General features: G+C 37.7%; 1 protein-coding gene and 1 non-coding gene across 14 annotated transcripts in view; one reads left to right on the forward strand and one right to left on the reverse strand.

The window, feature by feature from the left end:
• MAGI2 (membrane associated guanylate kinase, WW and PDZ domain containing 2) overlaps positions 1-19,535 on the reverse strand; it is a 1,434,944-nt gene that overhangs the window by 1,002,355 nt on the left and 413,054 nt on the right. The window lies entirely within an intron of this gene.
• Positions 16,103-16,208, forward strand: LOC112209848 (U6 spliceosomal RNA). The gene has a single exon (XR_002944850.1). It is a non-coding gene; the product is annotated as a U6 spliceosomal RNA (small nuclear RNA).

Genomic DNA, 19,535 nt, shown 5'->3' on the forward strand with positions numbered 1-19,535 from the left:
TGGAATAATAAGAAAGACAAAATATATTAAACATTTGCAGATCATTAGAAGATTTAAAACTGAAGAGAATAATTGCTATTTCAGAGAAAATGATAGAGATAAATGTAAATGGTTTATAATATTCTCTAGCTCTATTGAAAATAGCTTTTTATTATTTCCTTTCCCCTACTATTGTACAGATGGGATATTATTATTGAGTTTCATTTTTCATTGTTAGCCTTGGTCTCACACTAAATGTTAGAGTTGTTCCTATAGTTATGATATTTCCTCCCATTGAGAAGAGAAAATGAGTTCTCAGTACATGCCAGGCATCATAGTAGGTACCTGAAATTTTATTATCTGAAAATATGAACTATGAACCCGAAGTTGAAAACAATCTCAAGTGTATCAAAATTTTTAATAATGTACCAATGGCTAATACAGTCTAATAAGAGCGTATATCCTATTAGTTTCTTTGATTACCTAACTCTTACAAATTAGATGTTCTTCATACAAAGCAGGAAGTCACACCAAATTCAGCATAATGAAAGGAAAAATATATATGGGTAAAAGGGACATAATAATCTAACCTAAATTCAATCCATTTTTTTTAAAACCAGAGATATACCACTCTAAATTTAAAAGGGAAAAGCAATCTATTAGGATAGTTATGAAGAAGTTTAAAATTATTGAAGGTTAATAAACCTCATAGGTATAAGGCTTCTACATAAAACATTTACTAAGATTATTAAACTGAAGAAAAGCCACTGTTGTCCAAAATATCTAGATAATTTAGCAGGCAAAATTTTTTCGTCTTAGAGTCTTGGTTTATTGCCTCTCTAACTTCACTCCAAAGTTTCAGTATAAAAATTTTAAAATGTAATGATAAAAATATCACAATTGTTTTTGTTCTTGGTAAGTCCAATTTAAGAATGCATCCACATTAATAAAAAAGCAAAAGAAAATGCTCATACTTTGGTATGCTTGAAATATCTTCATTCATAAAACTAAAAGTGAACATGTAAATGGTATTTAAACAATGAATATTTAAGCTTATTTCATTTTATATTAGCAAGGTCTATCCCCAAGTCAACTGAAAAACATTTGACATTATTTTGGGTTTTAAGAACTATAAAGCCAGGTCAGGCCAGCCATACGGTGGCTCATGCTTGTAATCCCAGAACTTTGGGAGGCTGAGGCAGGAGGATCACTTGAGGACAGGAGTTCCAGGTCAGCCTGGGCAACACAGTGAGACCCCATCTCTATAAAATGAAAAATTTAAAAAAAATTCTTAAAAGCCAGGTCAGTCCTCTAATATTTTTTTTCTAACCTGCTGACACTTAAAAACTCTCCAATGATCTGGTACAATACATGGTTCACTCCAAATGGCTTTATCCTTAAAAGTATCATGACACAGAACACCTTGCCCAAATCAACAAAAAAGAAACTCCAGCTTTGTTTTTGATTGCATTTTACAATGGAAACACAAAGAAATTCCCTGGCAAATCTCATTCCAAACAACAGACTAATATAGCCTGCATAGTCTGTGTTGTGATGGATCAGTACTAATGAAGTTATAACAATTATAGCATCATGATTTGAACTGCTACAAGACTGATTTCAAATGCAGAATGTGTCCCAAAGGTTTATTTTGGAATGCAGAATGGTTTTTACTGTAGAAAAATGTTGTATATTATAATTATGTCCTCGGCCCACCTATAAGTCTTTTCATTCATTAGGCACCTGAAGTGCACAATTTATGGTATGTTGGAAACAAATTGTTGTTATACATGTACAGCATCCCCATGAGAGATGGGGACATTGGGAAGACTGGCATACTTCTAGCAGATCTTCAGAGGGAAGATCCATTGAAAATGGAGAGAGGGAAGACACAGATACTGGGTCAAAGGGGCAGGAAGCAGGGAACCCTGCAAAGGGAGTTATTTCTAGCCCTCAATGACTCCTGGAGAAGGGGGGGGTGTTGAGCAGGCAAGGAGCAACACATTCTCCCTAGGGGCCCCTGGAATCCTGCCAGCAGGAGACTACATCAACCCCATGGACAACTGAGCTGGCAGAGAGAGCTGCTTAGAGAAGTAGTATGGGCAGAACTCCAGCCATTGTGGAACCCAGAGAGTTTGGTGTGGGAGCATCTGGAGTGGAGCACTACTAGGGACACCCATCCCCCAGGGCTGCCTTGCACCCTTAGGAAACTTAAGGCCTAAGAAAACTGTTGGACCTGAACATTGCAGGGTGATCTTGCTCATGAGGCTGGGCCAGTCCGACCAGAGCACCTTTGGTCTGCTGGCCTCTCCTGTGACCCCAGCTAGGCCTGATTGCAGTGCAGCCTCAGAAGTCTAGGTTGTGGTAGCCTCCTGGTGGCATGCATCATAGCTCCTGCACTGACAGACTGTACTTGACCAGTAAACAGCTCCAGTAGGGTGCCCCAATAGGGTGTCCCTGCAAACATGCACCTGTCCACCTATGCCCTTCTCCTACCACAGTCTCCCCTGAGTTGCTTTGCTGGCACGCACTTGTCCACAACCACCCCCCTACATTGCTTTGCTGAGGCAGGTAAGCTTGGGTAGACCTTGCCTTCCCTTCCCTGCCAGATGCGTGTGCACCATGCTGTGACACAGCTGCCAGTGTGAGTGAACCCCAACCCTCCAACACTCCCCCAACAGTGCTGCCATTGCTGTTGGAGCATTGGCTAGCATGGAAACTGGAGACTGTCAGCCCCACACCCACCTGCACCCCACCCCTATGCCAATATTGCCACTGGTGCAAAACTACAAAGTAGACCAACTGATCTGCCCCCAACCCCAGCAGCAGCTGCCATCTACGTTAATGCATGAACACAGGACACACAGTCCCATGCCTGCCAGTGCCACATCCCTATGCTAACATTTTTGCCCATGCAAATGCATGCACGGACACTGGCGAGGCCCCGTGCATCTCCACATAGTGGTGCCCTGCCAACACTGCTGTTGCAAGTGCCCCAACAAAGGCCAGCACATCTGTGCCCATCAACACTCAGCCATAGCTGATGAGCATGCAACTTGCAGCACTGCCGCTGCTGCTGGCACATAACAAATAAGGACCAATCCTGCTGCCACTGCCCTATGAAGTGCTGAGGCTGGCACCACCCATCAGAGAGTTCTAGCCAGCTGTCTGGAAACAATTCAGGCCCCTCCAGTGAGTTAGGTTCCCGACCTCCAGGGGCCACAGAATAAAGCTGGGGCCCATACTGGCCCCCTAGAGTTAGAGCACACAGTTCAGGAGTTATGAGCTGAGCCCTGGCCCCCTAAAGTCCTTCAAAAATGAAACCAGTCAACTGAACCCACCTTATGCCATAATCAACCCCCCAAGGACATCAAATAGGATAGATAGAAGAAAAAGAAATCCAAAGGTCATCAACTTCAAAAACTGAAGCAACATCAGCCCACGAAGATGAGAAAGAACCAGCACAAGAGCTCTGGCAGCTCAAAAAGCCAAAGTGGCTTCTTACCTCCAAATGACCACACTAGTTCCCCAGCAACAGTTCCTAACTAGGCTGAGATGGCTGAAATGACAGAAATAAAATTCAGAATATAGATAGGAATGAAGATTACTGACATATAGGAGAAAGTCAAAACCCAATTCAAGGAATCTAAAGTTTACAATAAAACAATATAGGAACTGATAGACAAAATGGACTTTATATGAACAAACTGATCTGATAGAGCTTAAAAACATGGTAGAAGAATTTCATAATGCAATAACAAGTATTAACAACAGGATTGACCAAGCTGAGGAAAAAAAGTCACAGCTTGAAGACTGACTCTCCAAAATAACTCAGTCAAAGAAAAAGGAAAATAAAAAAACCACAAGGAAAATAAATAAAGCCTCTGAGAAAGATGGGATTCTGGAAAGAGACCCAGTGTATGACTCATTGGCATGCCTGAGAGACAGGGAGAGAAACCAAGCAACTTGGAAAACGTATTTCAGAATATCGTCCATGAAAATTTCCCCAATTTTGTAGAGAGGTCAACATTCAAATTCAGAAAATTTAGAGAACCCCTCCAAAATACTACACAAGATTCTCAAAGGTCATAATGAAGAAATGTCAAAGGCAGCTAGAAAGAAGGGTCAGCTAACCTACAAGGGGAACCCCATCAGATTAACAGTAGTCCTGTCATCAGAAACCCTACAAGCAGAAGAGATTGGGGGAATTCAGCATTCTTAAAGAAAAGAATTTTCATCCAAGAATTTCATATATGGTCTAACTAAGCTTTCGAAGTGAAGGAGAAATAAAATCCTTTTCAGAAAAGAAAATGCTAAGGGAATTCATTACTATCAGACCTGCCTTTCAAGAGATCCTGAAGGAAGTAGCAGTTATGAAAAGGACAAACTGTTACCAACCACTACAAAAGCACATTTAAGTACATAGACTAGTGACACTATAAAGCAACCACACAAACATGTCTGCATAATTATGAGCTAACAACCTGATGACAGGATCAAATCCACACATATCAACACTAACCTTGAATGTAAATAGAGTAAATGCCCCAATTAAAAGGCACAGAGTGGCAAGTTGAATAAAGAAGCAAAATCTAACAATATGCTGTCATCAAAAGACCCATCTCACATGAAGTGGCAGCCGTAGGCTCAAAGAAAAGGGATGGATGGAGAAAAATCTACCAAGCAAACAGCAAACAGAAAAAAGCAGAGGTTGCTATTCTAATTTCAGACAAAACAGACTTTAATAAACATAAAAAAGTCAAAGAAGGGCATTACATAAAGGTAGAGGGCTTAATTCAAAAGAAGACCTAACTATCCTAAATATATACACACAGAGCACAGAAGCAGCCAGATATATAAAGCAAGTTTTTAGAGACCTACAAAGAGACATAGATAACCACAAAATAATAATGGAAGACTTTAACACTCCACTGAGAGTATTAGACAGATCATTGAGGTAGAAAGCTAACAAAGATATTTCAGGACCTTAACCAAAAGCTTGAAGAAATGGACCTAATAGACATCTACAAAATTCTCCACCACAAAACAACAGAATGTACATACTTCTCATTTGCACATGACACACACTTTAAAGATGACCAAACAGTTGGGCATAAAACAACACTCAGCAAATGAAAAAACCCAAAATTATACCAACCACACTTTTGGACCATGATATGATTTGGCTCTGTGTCCCCACTGAAATCTCACCTTGAATTGTAACAATCCCCACGTGTCAAGGGCAGGACTGGGTGGAGATAATTTAATCATGGGGGCAGTTTCCCCCATGCTGTTCTTGTGATACTGAGTGAACTCTCATGAGATCAAATTGTTTCATAAGATGTTTCCCCTTTCATTCAGCACTCATTCTCTACCCTGCCACCCTGTGAAGAGGTGCCTTCCACCATGACTGTAAGTTTCCTGTGGTCTCCCCAGCCATGTGGAACTGTGAGTTGACTAAACCTCTTTTCTTTATAAATGACCCAATCTTGGGTATTTCTTTTTTCTGTTTTTCTTTTTTTCTTTCTTTTTTTTTTTTTTGAGATGGAGTCTTGCTCTGTCACCCAGGCTGGAGTGCAGCGGTGATCTCAGCTCGCTTCCACTTCTGCCTCCTGGGTTCAAACAATTCTCCTGCCTCAGCCTCCCAAGTAGCTGGGACTACAGGTGTGAACTACTATGCCTGGCTAATTTTTGTATTTTGAGTAGAAATGGGGTTTCAGCATGTTGGCCAGGCTTGTCTCAAACTCCTGACCTCAGGTGATCCACCTGCCTTGTCCTCCCAAAGTTTTGGGATTACAGGCATGAGCCACTGAGCCTGACCTAGTCTTGGGTATTTCTTCATAGCAGCATGAGAAGAGACTAATACAGTAAAATTGGTACCAGGAGTGGGGTGCTGCTGTAAAGATACCGAAAAATGTGGAAGCAAATTTGGAAATGGGTAAAAGGCAAAGGTTAGAACAGTTTGGAGAGCTCAGAAGAAGACATAAAGATGTGCGAAAGTTTGTAACTTCCTAAAGACTTGTTGAATGGCTTTGACCAAAATACTGATAGTGATATGGACAATGAAGTCCAGGCTGAGGTAGTCTCAGTTGGAGATGAGGAACTTGTTGGGAACAGGAATAAAGGTGACTCTTGCTATGCTCCAGCAAAGAGATTGGAGGCATTTTGTTCCTGCCTTAGAGATGTGTGGAACTTTGAACTTGAGAGAGATGATTTAGGGTATCTGGTGGAAGAAATTTCTAAGCAGCAAAGCATTCAACATGTGACTTTGGTGCTCTTAAAAGCTTTCAGTGTTATGTATTCACAAAAATGTGTTTTGGAAATGGAAGTTATGTTTAAAATGGAAGCAGAGCATAAAATTTTAGAAAATTTGCAGCCCCACAAAGTGATACAATAGAAACACCCATTTTCTGAGGAGAAATTCAAGCCTGCTGCAGAAATTGCATAAGAAATGAGGAACCGGTCAGGTGTGGTGGCTCATGCCTGTAATCCCAGCACTTTGTGATGTGGAGGCAGGCTGATCATGAGGTCAGGAGATTGAGACCATCCTGGCTAACATGGTGAAACCCCATCTCTTCTAAAAATACAAAAAATTAGCTGGACATGGTGGCGGGCTCCTGTAGTCCCAGCTACTGGGGAGACTGAGGCAGGAGAATGGCATGAACCCAGGAGGTGGAGCTTGAAGTGAGCCGAGATTGCGTCACTGCACTGCAACTTGGGTGACAGAGCAAGACTCTGTCTTAAAAAAAAAAAAAAAAAGAAAAGAAAAAAGAAATGAGGAGTCAAATGTTAATCGCCAAGACAATGGGGAAAAATGTCTCCAGGGCATGTCAGAGGTCTTCACAGCAGCTCCTTCCATCACAGGCTCAGAGGCCTAGGAGGAAAAATGGTTTCATTGGCTGGTTCCAAGGCCTTGCTGCTTTGTGCAGTCTTGGGACATGGTACCCTACATGCCAGCTGCTTCAGCTCCAGCTGTGGCTGAAAGAAGCAAAGGTACAGCTTGAGCCATTGCTTCACAGTGTGCATGCCCCAAGCCTTGTCAGCTTACAGGTGGTATTGGGCCTGCAGGTGCACAGAAGTCAAGAAATGAGGCTGGGGAACTTCTACCTAGATTTCAGAGGATGTATGGAAACACCTGGATGTCTAGGCAGAAGTCTGCTGCATGGGTGGAGCCTTCATGAAGAACCTCTGCTAGGGCAGTGCAGAAGGGAAATGTGGGGTTGGAGCCCCCACGCAGAGTCTCCACTGGGGCACTGCCTAGGGGAGCTATGAGAAGAGGGCCACCATCCTTCAGACCCTAGAATGGTTGATCCACACAGATTGCACTATGTGCCTGTAAAAGCCACTCAACACCAGCCTGTGAAAGCGGCTGGGAGGGGGCCTGTACCCTGAAAAGTCACAGGGGTGGAGCTGCCAAAGGCCATGTGAGTCCACTTCTTGCATCAGTGTGACCTGAATGTGAGACATGGAGTCAAAGCAGATTATTTTAGAACTTTAAGGTTTAATGACTGCCCTATTGGATTTCAAGTTTGCATTGGGCCGGTAGCCCTTGTTTAGGCCAATTTCTCCTATTTGGAATGGGTGTGTTTACTCAATGCCTATATCCCCATTGTATCTAGGAAGTAACTAACTTGCTTTTGATTTTACAGGCTCATAGGTGGAAGGGACTTGTCTTGCTTCAAATGAAACTTTGGACTTGAGCTTTTGGGCTAATTCTGGAATGAGTTAAGATTTTGGGGGACTGTTGGAAGGGCATAATTGTGTTTTGAAATGTGAGGACATGAGATTTGGGAGGGGCCGGGGTGGAATGATATGGCTGCGTCTTTGTCCCCAACCAAATCTCATCTTGAATTGTAACAATCCCAATATGTCAAGGGTGGGACCAGGTGGAGATAATTGAATCATGGGGGCAGTTTCCCCTATGCTGTTTTTGTGACAGTGAGCGAGTTCTCTCAAGATCTGATGGCTTCATGAGGGTTCCCCCATTTGCTCAGCAGTCATTGTCTATCCTGATGCCCTGTGAAAAGGTGCCCTCCACCATGATTATAAGTTTCCTGAGGCCTCTCCAGCCATGTGGAACTTTGAGTCAATTAAACCTCTTTTCTTTATGAATTAACCAGTCTTTTTTATTTCTTCATAGCAGCATGAAAATGGACTAATACAGACCAAAATGCAGTAAAAATAGAAATTAATGCTAAGAAAATCACTCAAAATAATACAATTAAATGGACATTACACAACTTGCTCCTGAATGACTTCTGGGTAAACAATAAAATTAAATCAGAAATCAAGAAATTATTTGAAACTAATGAGAAAAAAATACCACACACCAGAATCTCTGAGATACATCCAAAGCAGTGATAAGAGGGGAGTTTATAGTGCTAAACACCCACATAAAATAGTTAGAAAGATTTGAAATTAACCACCCAACATCATATCTAGAGGAACCAGAGAAATAAGAGGAAATGAAATCCAAAGCTAGCAGGAGACAAGAAATAACCAAAATCAGAACTGAAATGAAGGCAATTGAGACACAAAAACCCTACAAAACATAAACCTTCTTTGAAAGAATTAATAAGACAAATACACTGCTAGCTAGACTAGTAAGTTTAAAAAGAGACAAGATCAAAAAAAAAAAAAACCACATTCAGAAATGACAAAGGGGACATTACCACTGGCCACACAGAAATACAAACCCCTTAGAGAAATACTTCTATGCAAACAAGCTAGAAACCTAGAAAATTATTCTGAAAACATACACCATCCCAAGATTGAACCAGGAAGAGACTGAATACCTGTACAGACCAATAACAAATTCTGAAATTGAATCAGTCATAGAAAGCCTATGAACCAGAACAAGCTCAGGAACAGACAGGTTCACTGCCAAATTCTACCAGATATATAAGGAAGAGCTGGTACTATTCTAAAAAATTGAGGAGAAAAGATTCCTCCCTAACTCATTCTATGAAGGCAGCATCATCCTGCACAAAAACTTAGCAGAGACACAACAAAAAAATAAAACTTCAGGCTAATATCATTTATGAATATAGATGCAAAATTCCTCAACAAAATACTAGCAAACCAAATCCAGCAGTACATCAAAAAGTGTATCCACCATGATCAAGTAGGCTTTATCCCTAGGATGCAAGTTTTGTTCAAAACATACAAATCAATAAGTGTGATTCGTCACATAAACAGAACTAAAGACAGAAAACAACATGATTATATCAATAGATACAGAAAAGGCATTAAATAATACTCAACATCCATTCATTTAATAACCCTCTACAAACTAGGCATTGAAGGAACATATTTCAAAATAATAAAAGCTATCTATGAAAAACCCACAGCCAACATCATAATGAATGGGCAAAAGCTGGAAGAATTCTCCTTGAAAACTGGAAGAAGACAAGGATGTCCTCTCTCACCACTCCTATTTAACATAGTGCCGAAAGTCCTAGCCAGAGAAATCTGGCAAGAGAAAGAAATAAAAGACATTCAAATAGAAAGAGAGGAAACCAAACTATCTCTGTTTGTTGATGATGTGATTCTATACCTCAAAAACCTCATAGTGTGTGCTCAAACACTCTTTGATCATATACACAATCTCAGCAAAGCTTCAAGATATACAATCAATGTACAAAAATCAGTAGCATTCCTATACACCAACAACATCCAAGCTGAGAGCCAAATTGAGACTGCAATTCCATTCACAATAGCAACAAAAAGAATAAAATACCTAGGAATACAGTTAACCAAAGTGGTGAAATATTTCTACGATGAGAATTAGAAAACACTGCTCAAATAAATCAGAGATGACACAAACAAATGGAAAAATATTCCATGCTCATGGACAGTACAAATCAATATTGTAAAAATGGCCATACTGCCCAAAGCAATTTACAGATTTAATACTATTGCTATCAAATTACCAAAGACATTCTTCACAGAATTAGAAAAAAAATTTTAAATTCATATGGAACCAAAAAGGATCTCCAATAGCCAAGGCAATTGTAAGCAAAAGAACAAAGCTGGAGGCATCACATTTCCCAATTTCAAACTATACTACAAGGCTACATTCACCAAAACAGCATGGTACTGATACAAAAACAGACATAGAGACCAACGGAACAGATTAGAGAGACTACGAATAATTCCCCACACCTACAATCATCTGATCTTTGAGAAAATCCACAAAAACAAGCAATGGGGAAAGTATCCCTATTCGATAAGTGGTGCTGGGTTAACCAACTTGCCGTATGAAGAAGATTGATACCAGACCCCTTCCTTACACCATATACAAAAATTAACTCAAGATGGATTAAACACATAAGTGTAAAATCAAAAACTATAAAAACCCTGAACGATAACCTAGGAAATACTATTCTGGACATAGAACCCAGCAAAGGCTTCAAGACAAAGCCACCAATAGCAATTGCAACAAAAACAAAAATTGACAAATACAACTTAATTAAACCAAAGAGCTTCTGCATAGCAAAATAAAACAAAACAAAAAACTATCAACAAAGTAAAGACACAACCTAAAGAATGGAAGAAAATATTTGTAAACTATACAACCAACAAAAGTCTCATATCCAGAGTCTGTAAGTAGCTCAAACAAATTTACAAGCATAAAAACAACAACCCCACTAATGAGGGGGCAAAGGACATGAACAGTTTTCAGAAGAAGACATACGCGTGGACAACAAGCACATGAAAAAAAGCTCAATATCACTAATGATTACAGAAATGCAAATCAAACCACAATGAGATACCATCTCTTACTAGTCAGAATGGCTGTTATTAAAAAGTTAAAAAAAAGAACACATGCTGGCGAGGTTGTGGAGAAAAGGGAACACTTATGCATTGCTGCTGGGAATATAAACTAGTTCAAATATTGTGAAGGGCTGTTTGGTGATTTTTCAAGGAACTTAAAATAGATCTACTATTTGACCCAGCAATCCCATTATTCAGTATATACCCAAAGAAATATAAACTGTTATACCATAAAGAGACACATATGCATATGTTCATCACGGCACTATTCACAATAGTAAAGACATGGAATCAACATAAATGCCCATCAATGGTAGACTGAATAAAGAAAATGTGATACCTATATACCATGGAATACCATGCAGCCATAAAAAAATGAGATCATATCTTTTGCAGTAACATGGATAGAGTGGGAGGCCATTATCCTAAACAAACTAACACAGGAACAGAAAACCAAATACTGCATTTTCTCATGTACAAGTGGAGGCTAAACATTGAGTATGTGGACACAAAGAAGGGAACAACACACATTGGGGCCTACTTGAGGGTAGAGGTTGGGAAAAGGATGAAGATCAAAAAACTACTTATTGGGTGCTATGCTTATTACCTGGGTGATGAAGTAATTTGTAAACCAAACTCCTGTGACATGCAATTTACCTATATAGCAAGCCTCCACATGTACTCCTGAGCCTAAAATAAGTTTTTTAAAAAGGAATAGAATGTGTGTTTGTGTGCATGCATGCATGGGTACATATTTGTTAGTGAAGCAGCTGGGGATGCACAATAAGGAGTAAAATAGCTATTGGGTATGTGTCTGTAAAAAGAATTAGAACGTTGGTAGAGGAAGGACATGGGAAGATTTCTTTATCATTCTTGTCCTAGGTTGTTATCACTCTCACCACTGAAAGACAAGGTCCTGATCTGACACAGAAAAATGAAAAGCGGAAACTGAGTTGGAGAGACTGATCCTATACCAACGTCAGAGATTTCAGTGGAAAACAAAATGGCAGAAAGACCTACAAGTATTGTAAACTGGAAAAGAAAGCTATTTATTCCTGTTGCCAAGTGGCTATAAAAGAAGTATATGAGGAAGTAGTATCAAGCAGGAAGTAGTAATCAAGGACTATGACAGTGAATTATATTATAATTGACTTTTACTGAATTATAAAATAGCATCTTCCAACTAGTGTTTTAGGGACCACTTATGCACTTACCAGGCATACTGCTCTAGATTGGTGCATTCAATTGTCCATACCTGAAGTCTATCAGTTAAAATTTCCTAAAAATTCACTTTTAGACATCTGAGGCTACATTGCCTCTAGAAATACAAGGAAAACTAAGCCAGATATGGGAAAAAATAAAGAATACATAATTAATCAAATATATTCTCTATTGCCCAATTAATCAAATATATTCTCTATTGCCCCCATTCCCTGATTACATGCAAAGTTGTCCATAATTTTTAAACCTATTAAAGGATATTTGAAGGATGCAGTCTTAAGCAACTTTGGCTCATCCCTTCAATTACTTGCAAGGAAAGCCTACTGAAAATATGTCTTTGATGTAACTTTCACTTTTACTGAAATATTACTATTTGTACTTAAGAACAATAACTTTTTATAAAAAATGTCACGTGGAAGCAAGAGTGTGGACACACAACACATGGATTGGGGGGAAATATTTGCAAGCCATATATCTGATAAGGGGTTAATACACAAAATTTATGAGGAACTCAAAAAACTCAATAGCAAGATAACAAACAACCCAACTTAAAAAATGGGCAAGAAGCCAGGTGTGGTGGCTCATGTCTGTAATCCAGCACTTTGGGAGGCTGAGGCGAGCAGATTGCCTGAGCTCAGGAGTTCCAGAGCAGCCTGGCCAACATGATGAAACCCCGTTTCTACTAAAAATACAAAAACTTAGTCCGGTGTGTTGGTGCATGCCTGTAGTCCCAGCTATTTGGGGGCTGAGGCATGAAAATCGCTTGAGCCCCGAGAGGCGGAGGTTGCAGTAAGCCAAGATTGGCAATCCAGCCTGGGAGACAGAGCAAGACTGTCTCTGAAAAAAAAGAAAAAAGAAAAAAAAATGGGCAGGAGAGCTGAATAGACATTTCTCAAAAGAAGACATACAAATGACCAAAAGACATATTTAAAAAATGCTTAATTCACTAATTATTAGAGAAATGCAAAATTAAAACCACAATGAAGTATTACTTCACATCTGTCATCCTGACAGATGAAAGATAAGTGTTGGTGGGGATGTGGTGAAAAGGGAATCTTTGTACATTGTTGGCAGAAATGTAAATTAGTACAGCTGTTATGAAAAACTGTATGGAGTTTCTAAAAAAAATAGAATTACCATATGATCTAGCAATCTCACGGCTGGGTATTACTCAAAGATTTGAAATGAGATTGTCAAAGAGCCATCTATACTCCCCTGTTCATTGAAGCAGCATTCACAATAGCCAATTCATGGAATCAACCTAAGTGTTCATCAACAGGTGAATGGATAAAGAAAATATTATATATATATTTTATATATATATTAAATACAATACCACCCAGCCTTTAGAAAGAAGGAACTTCTGTCATTTGCAGCAACATGGATGGGATTGGAGAACATTACGCTAAGTTCAATAAGCTAGGCACAGAAAGACAAGTGCCACATGTTTTCGCTTGTATGTGAAATCTAAAACTACTGAACTCATAGAAGCCAAGAGTAGAATGGTGGTTGGGAATGAAAAGATGATGGTCAAAGGGTACAAAATCTCTGTGAAATAGAAATTTTATTTTTAGATTTACTGCACGATATGGTGAATGTACTTAACAACAGTGTATTGTACATTTCCAAATTGCTGAGAGTAAATTTCAAATGTTCTCAACCAAAAAACAAGTATTTGAGATGATGGATATGATAATTAGCTTGATTTAATTATTCCATCTTGTATTAATAAATCATAGCATCATTTTGTAATCTATAAATGTATAGAATTATAAGTTGTCAATATAGAATAATTTTTAAAAAATCATGTGACTACCCAAGAATAATTTTCAAAATCAATAAAAATAATGGAGGCTACAAACTTCATTGTAAATGGATTTTTATTGCTTTGGCAGCAAGGCAGAGAGGACAGTAAGAAAAACATTACAGTTAAAAATATATCTTTGGGAGGCCAAGGTGAGTGGAACACCAGGTCAAGAGATCAAGAACATCCTGGCCAACATGGTAAAACCCCGTCTCTACTAAAAATACAAAAATTAGCTGGGCATGGTGGCATGCGCCTGTAGTCCCAGCTACTCAGCAGGCTGAGGCAGGAGAATCGCTTGAACCCGGGATGCGAAGGTTGCAGTGAACCAAAATCGCTCCACTGCACTCCAGCCTGGTGACAAAGCGAGACTCCATAAAAAATATATATATATATATGTATATGTATATATATATATATACACACACACGCACACATACACACACACACACATGCATACGCATCTACACAGATACACATATGATGCATAATTTCACATTTTGGGATGGTGCTAGAGAGGCAGTTGTATTTATAGTGCAGAGGTCTAAAGGAAGCCGATGGTTAACTACTTCCTATGGGTAGGCTCAAGGAGCAGAAAATAGTTTTATACTGTCCAATGACTTACCTTTATACAGAACGTTACTATCTTATTATGAGAATCAGGGGCTAGCACAAATACTGCTTTTCCACATTTGTAACAAAATTAATTTTTTGCCTAATATAATTTTTATCTTTAAAACTCAATTACATCCCTGCCTAATTGATGACTTAAATGATTCTCTCAGTCATGACAAACATTTCAAATACATGAGTGCAACAATATTTGCTCGGTGCTACTTTTAAAAGTCCAGGAATGCTCCATGTCATAAAAGAGGGCTCAGACATTACTATATATTTCTTATTTTGGACTGATAAGCTATTGTCTTGGTAATGAAAGGGGCTTTTTTATAAATTACCTATTCATGCAAAAATCTCATTTGAATGAAATTTTTACTGTCTTTTGATAAATAATCAACTTTATACATTAACCAAAATATTTTGTTTTTTGAAAGTAAGTATAAAAAACACAAATATTATATTTTAAATAGTCTATTTCATGTTTATGGAAGTATGTGGCCAAGTATCCTTAGAATTTTCTGAGGTAGCATTACTATAGACTGCCCCAGACACCTGTTTTTATTCTGTACTACTTAAAATCATACTATGGCAATGAAAAACAACTATTCTGCATAATCGTTTCAGAAAATAGTACCATGATTGCTAGCTTTTAGTGAGTAATACTTTTAAGGATAATATCTAATTGCTGACTCCTAAAAATCTGGAGAAATGGTTGTAGTTTTTAATATTTTTAAAATAAACTATCCTGTATTAATAAAATCTACAAAGCAGCTATCAATTTTATTAATAATTATACAAATATTTGAAGTCATTCATTAAAGAAGAAAGCTGATTTTAGAGATGTGATTAACTAAAGATGGGGTATTTAAGATAGAAAACACCGTTTTAAAATAAGACCCCCCCAAACCCAACCTGTAATCTTTATCAGTTTCATAGCTATCATTATATTTGGTGACCTGAAATGTTTATATTTTTTTATTCTACCTTCAAACCAGGCAATTCTGTTTTGCAAGTGAGAGAGGATATCATTTTAGAACTCATTTTTAACTTAAGTTATTTAGTGTAAAATGCAGAATGTGAGGCTCAGAGTAGTAAAACTAAATTATTTAAGGTTTTGTTCACTCAGTGTTAATTAACTATAATAATACTGTTGCCTTCTCTATGTGTAAAATATTACCTGTTTCAAAGTTTTAAAATATTTATTGCTGTATTTATTCAACCAGAGAACTGTAAAGGGTAAATAGGGTGGTGTTCTAATTTACCAATAATCAAACGAGTTTAGAGATGAATTAACTCTCCTAAACTCACACAACAGAGATGTAATGTTTACTCTGGTCTCTTGATTTTGTTCCAAGCAATTTCTTCACCATGCTAGAAATTCTCAACAAGACAGGGAAGAAGGATAGGCACAGAAAAGGGCATATCCCCAAAATATTAATATTACCTAGTTTATTTTGCATGTGGCACATTAGCGTCCGCATTCAACGCCTCTGAGGATAAGCCACCCCCACTGAGGAGTATGTCACATCCTCCATGGGTACTGGGCCCAAGACCTTGAACTCCTATTTCAAGTGTAGGTTCTAACCTTATATGCAAAAGGCTGAGTTTAATGTTCGAGGAAGTGAACCACGGTATCCAGGAGTTGGTGACTGAAATGGATTTGGTTTTGGTGAGGGAAGAATCAACAATTTTGCCAAGATTTCTGTGTTCACATAGGCAGCACACATAGAAAACTGGAATGATACAATGAAGATGAGCATGGCCCCTGCACAAGGATGACACACAAATCCATGAAGCATTCCATAAAATAAAACAAACAAACAATTTTGCCAAGATTTCTAGGAGAGCGATTGAGAAAATGATGGTAACATTGACACAGATTAGATTTTGGGACAAGGAGGTATTTTGCTTCACTTTGTTTTTAAGGGTGTGGCAACCTGACAGACCACAGGGACATAGTTCTCTGTTTTTGTTTTTGTTTTTGTTTGTTCCTTTGTTTTAACACATTGTGAATTTGGGACTAAAAATAAGAAAGCAGATGCAAACATGCTAAATGCATGAACATAGCAGGTGTTTAAGTAGACAGTGGGTGGATGAACACAAAAGAAGGTAACAGAAGAGAGAATCTACTATATTAATGGGAGTGGCATTATCATGGTATATCCTTCTCAAATTATTGATTTTATCTTCCACTTAAAATCAGGAGATACTGTGAAAATCTAAACAGAAATCCCAGAATTCTTCTTGGGATTAGAGTTCCCAAAACTTCATTTTAGTATCATGCTTTTCAATTCAAATGACTTGGATTATTTATATACAGCACTGAAGGACAATTTGTATGCAAATATTGTTGGCACACGTCCATAATTAAATTGCAAAAGCTTGGAATGATATGGAACTTATCACTGATTACTTTCACAAGTGGCTCTCAGGAACAGAATCTCAATAAATCACTGCCATTCTTCTATATTTTTATACATCTGAACAACTAGCACCTTATCAGCATGCTAAGAGTTAGATATAGCAATCATGTTCTTCATGAGCATGATACAAATCTACCAAGAAGCTGCTACAAATCCATCCCTTACTCTTGTTATCATGTTTACAATTACCTTCCCTTTGCCGGTTTTATGTGATTCATATCTCTGCTCAAATATTACTCCTCACTCTATCTCCCACAACTCCATTCTCATCATTCACCATTCTTGTACTCATTTACATGGCATTTACCACTATCTAAAATTATATATTTACTTGTTTATTGTCATCATCCCCTACAATGCAAATTTTGTAGGAGAGACAAGCCTGACACTTAGTAGTTAGTTATTCCATAGGTATTGCTCAATGACAAATGAAATGGATGAAATACAAAGCATTTTTGGGGAGACTATAAACCTCTCATATACAGACCAGTAACAGCATAACAGTAATAATATCACATTATGTCTCAAAATATTGAATTTTTCTATATTAAATGCTTAATAAGCTGCATGACATTTATATTGAGAGCTCAATCTGGACAACTATAAAGGGCAATTAGCAAGTATTCTAAATTATGCCAACTATAGTTCAGCAACAATGACTAATTATTGATATTTTGAGATAATTTTATGTATTGATTAAAGGTGTCTTTATAAACAAAAGGCGTTTACTGAATTTGGCTTCCCGATGTAAAATGTATATTTAGTTTCTCCTATTAATAATAAAAAATTGTCCATAATCAAAGCACATTTGTTTTGTAAAAAAAGTTTAGGTATATGATGATTTATGACTTTACTGAGTTTTATTTCCTGCTTTAAATGTTATATAATAATTGATTTAGATTTATCATCCAAATAATCATCTTATACAATCATCAAATAGAAAATAAGAATATAAAAATAATCCTTACTATTTTCAGTATATTCACATCAGGTATGAAACTATAGAGAACATAAACTATTATGCAAACATATTATATTACAAGATTGTACCATAACATGATGGCACCAACTTAATATATAATTTTAGCCCTCGGTTGAGCTATATTTCATTACATTAAGTAAAAATGAAAGTTTTTGACCTAGTGAATCATCATGAGGAAAAATGGATGGCAAATGCAATTAATTTTAATATGTAAATTTTATACTTCAAAGCAGTATTTGCTAAACAAATATTCTCTGTCATTCTTTTGGCTTCGATCAATATAAGACCACAGGGGCCAGGCACGGTGGTTCACGCCTGTAATCCCAGAACTTTGGAAGGCCAAGGCGGGCAGATCATTTGAGGTCAGGAGTTTGAGACCAGCCTTACCAACATGGTGAAACCCCGTCTCTACTAAAAATACAAAAAATTAGATGGGTTTGGTGGCAGGTGCCTGTTGTCTCAGCTACTTGGGAGGCTGAGGCAGGAAACTCACTTGAACCCAGGAGGTGGAGGTTGCAGTGAGCCAAGATTGCACCATTGCACTCCAGCCTGGGCGACAGAGCAAGACTCTGACTCAGAAAAAAAAAAAAAAGACTGCAGGGCACATTACCCATATGAGAGTGGAACATCAAGTCTAGGTTTGGATTTATTTTTTAACCATCAACTTATGAAATGTTAATTTTTAAAAATATGTAAAAATCTGAAGCACTCTATCTGTAGCTTTCAGGGAATCTATTATTAAAATTAAGCCTGCAGTGAGCCGAGATCGCGCCACTGCACTCCAGCCTGGGCGACAGAGCGAGACTCCGTCTCAAAAAAAAAAAAAAAAAAAAAAAAAAAAAAAAAATTAAGCCTGCAGCAAAGGACATTAGTAAAAGGAAAGAGTTTCTAAACAAAATATTTAACACTCAAAGTAGTAAACATATGGACAAGAATGTAGGGATTTCATCAGTTTTTATTAGATGTATCCAGACAAGCAACTTTTAAACTTTTCTAAAATCTGAAATCACTGTAACATTTCCAGAGGTCTTTTAAAGATCTTTTGAGAAGGACAGCCTATGGCTTCGTGGAGCTATTCATTTACTGTGACAAATTATTTTCCTGTGATGAAGAATGGTTGTAATAGAAGACATAAATTCATTGATAAGTACATGAGTTGTCCAAAAATGGTTTCATCAAAAATACTAAAAGCCAGGAGATTTTTGAACCACAGTCCAGGTTTAGAAAACCTAGTTGAGGGATGCTCTTGGATCTGTTCTTTCTATGGAACTCTTCTTTTGCTTCTTCCCAGATCTCCTTTGTTTCTGTACTAGTGAAACAAAAATCCTGGATGTAGAACTCCTCCATGTATTATCTATACTGGAAATTTCAGAAGGTGATGGACCATAGGCAAATGTGCTTCAAAATAAAGCTTAACTTGATCCAAGCAAGATATATAGCTATATGTTTCTTAAAGGTGTTACACCATTCGGTCACCTATGTGAAGGAAGTATTTCTTTAAACACAACTCAAATAACCATTTTGGTTTTGACTTTTTGTTTGTTTTCTTTGATAATATGTATTATAATTTTCCTTAAAATATTTCAGAATAAACATTTTATATGTGTTTTCTATGTCTATGTCTGTGTAAGATGTGTAAGTAAACTTTAATCTATACCTTATGGACAATTAGTTAGCAGTGGAATACCTTAACCAAGACTCAATACTCCAAAGGAGATTACTTAGGGACTTC

The sequence above is a fragment of the Pan troglodytes genome, chromosome 6 (assembly GCF_028858775.2).
Source record: "Pan troglodytes isolate AG18354 chromosome 6, NHGRI_mPanTro3-v2.0_pri, whole genome shotgun sequence".
Taxonomy (NCBI): Eukaryota; Metazoa; Chordata; class Mammalia; order Primates; family Hominidae; genus Pan; species Pan troglodytes.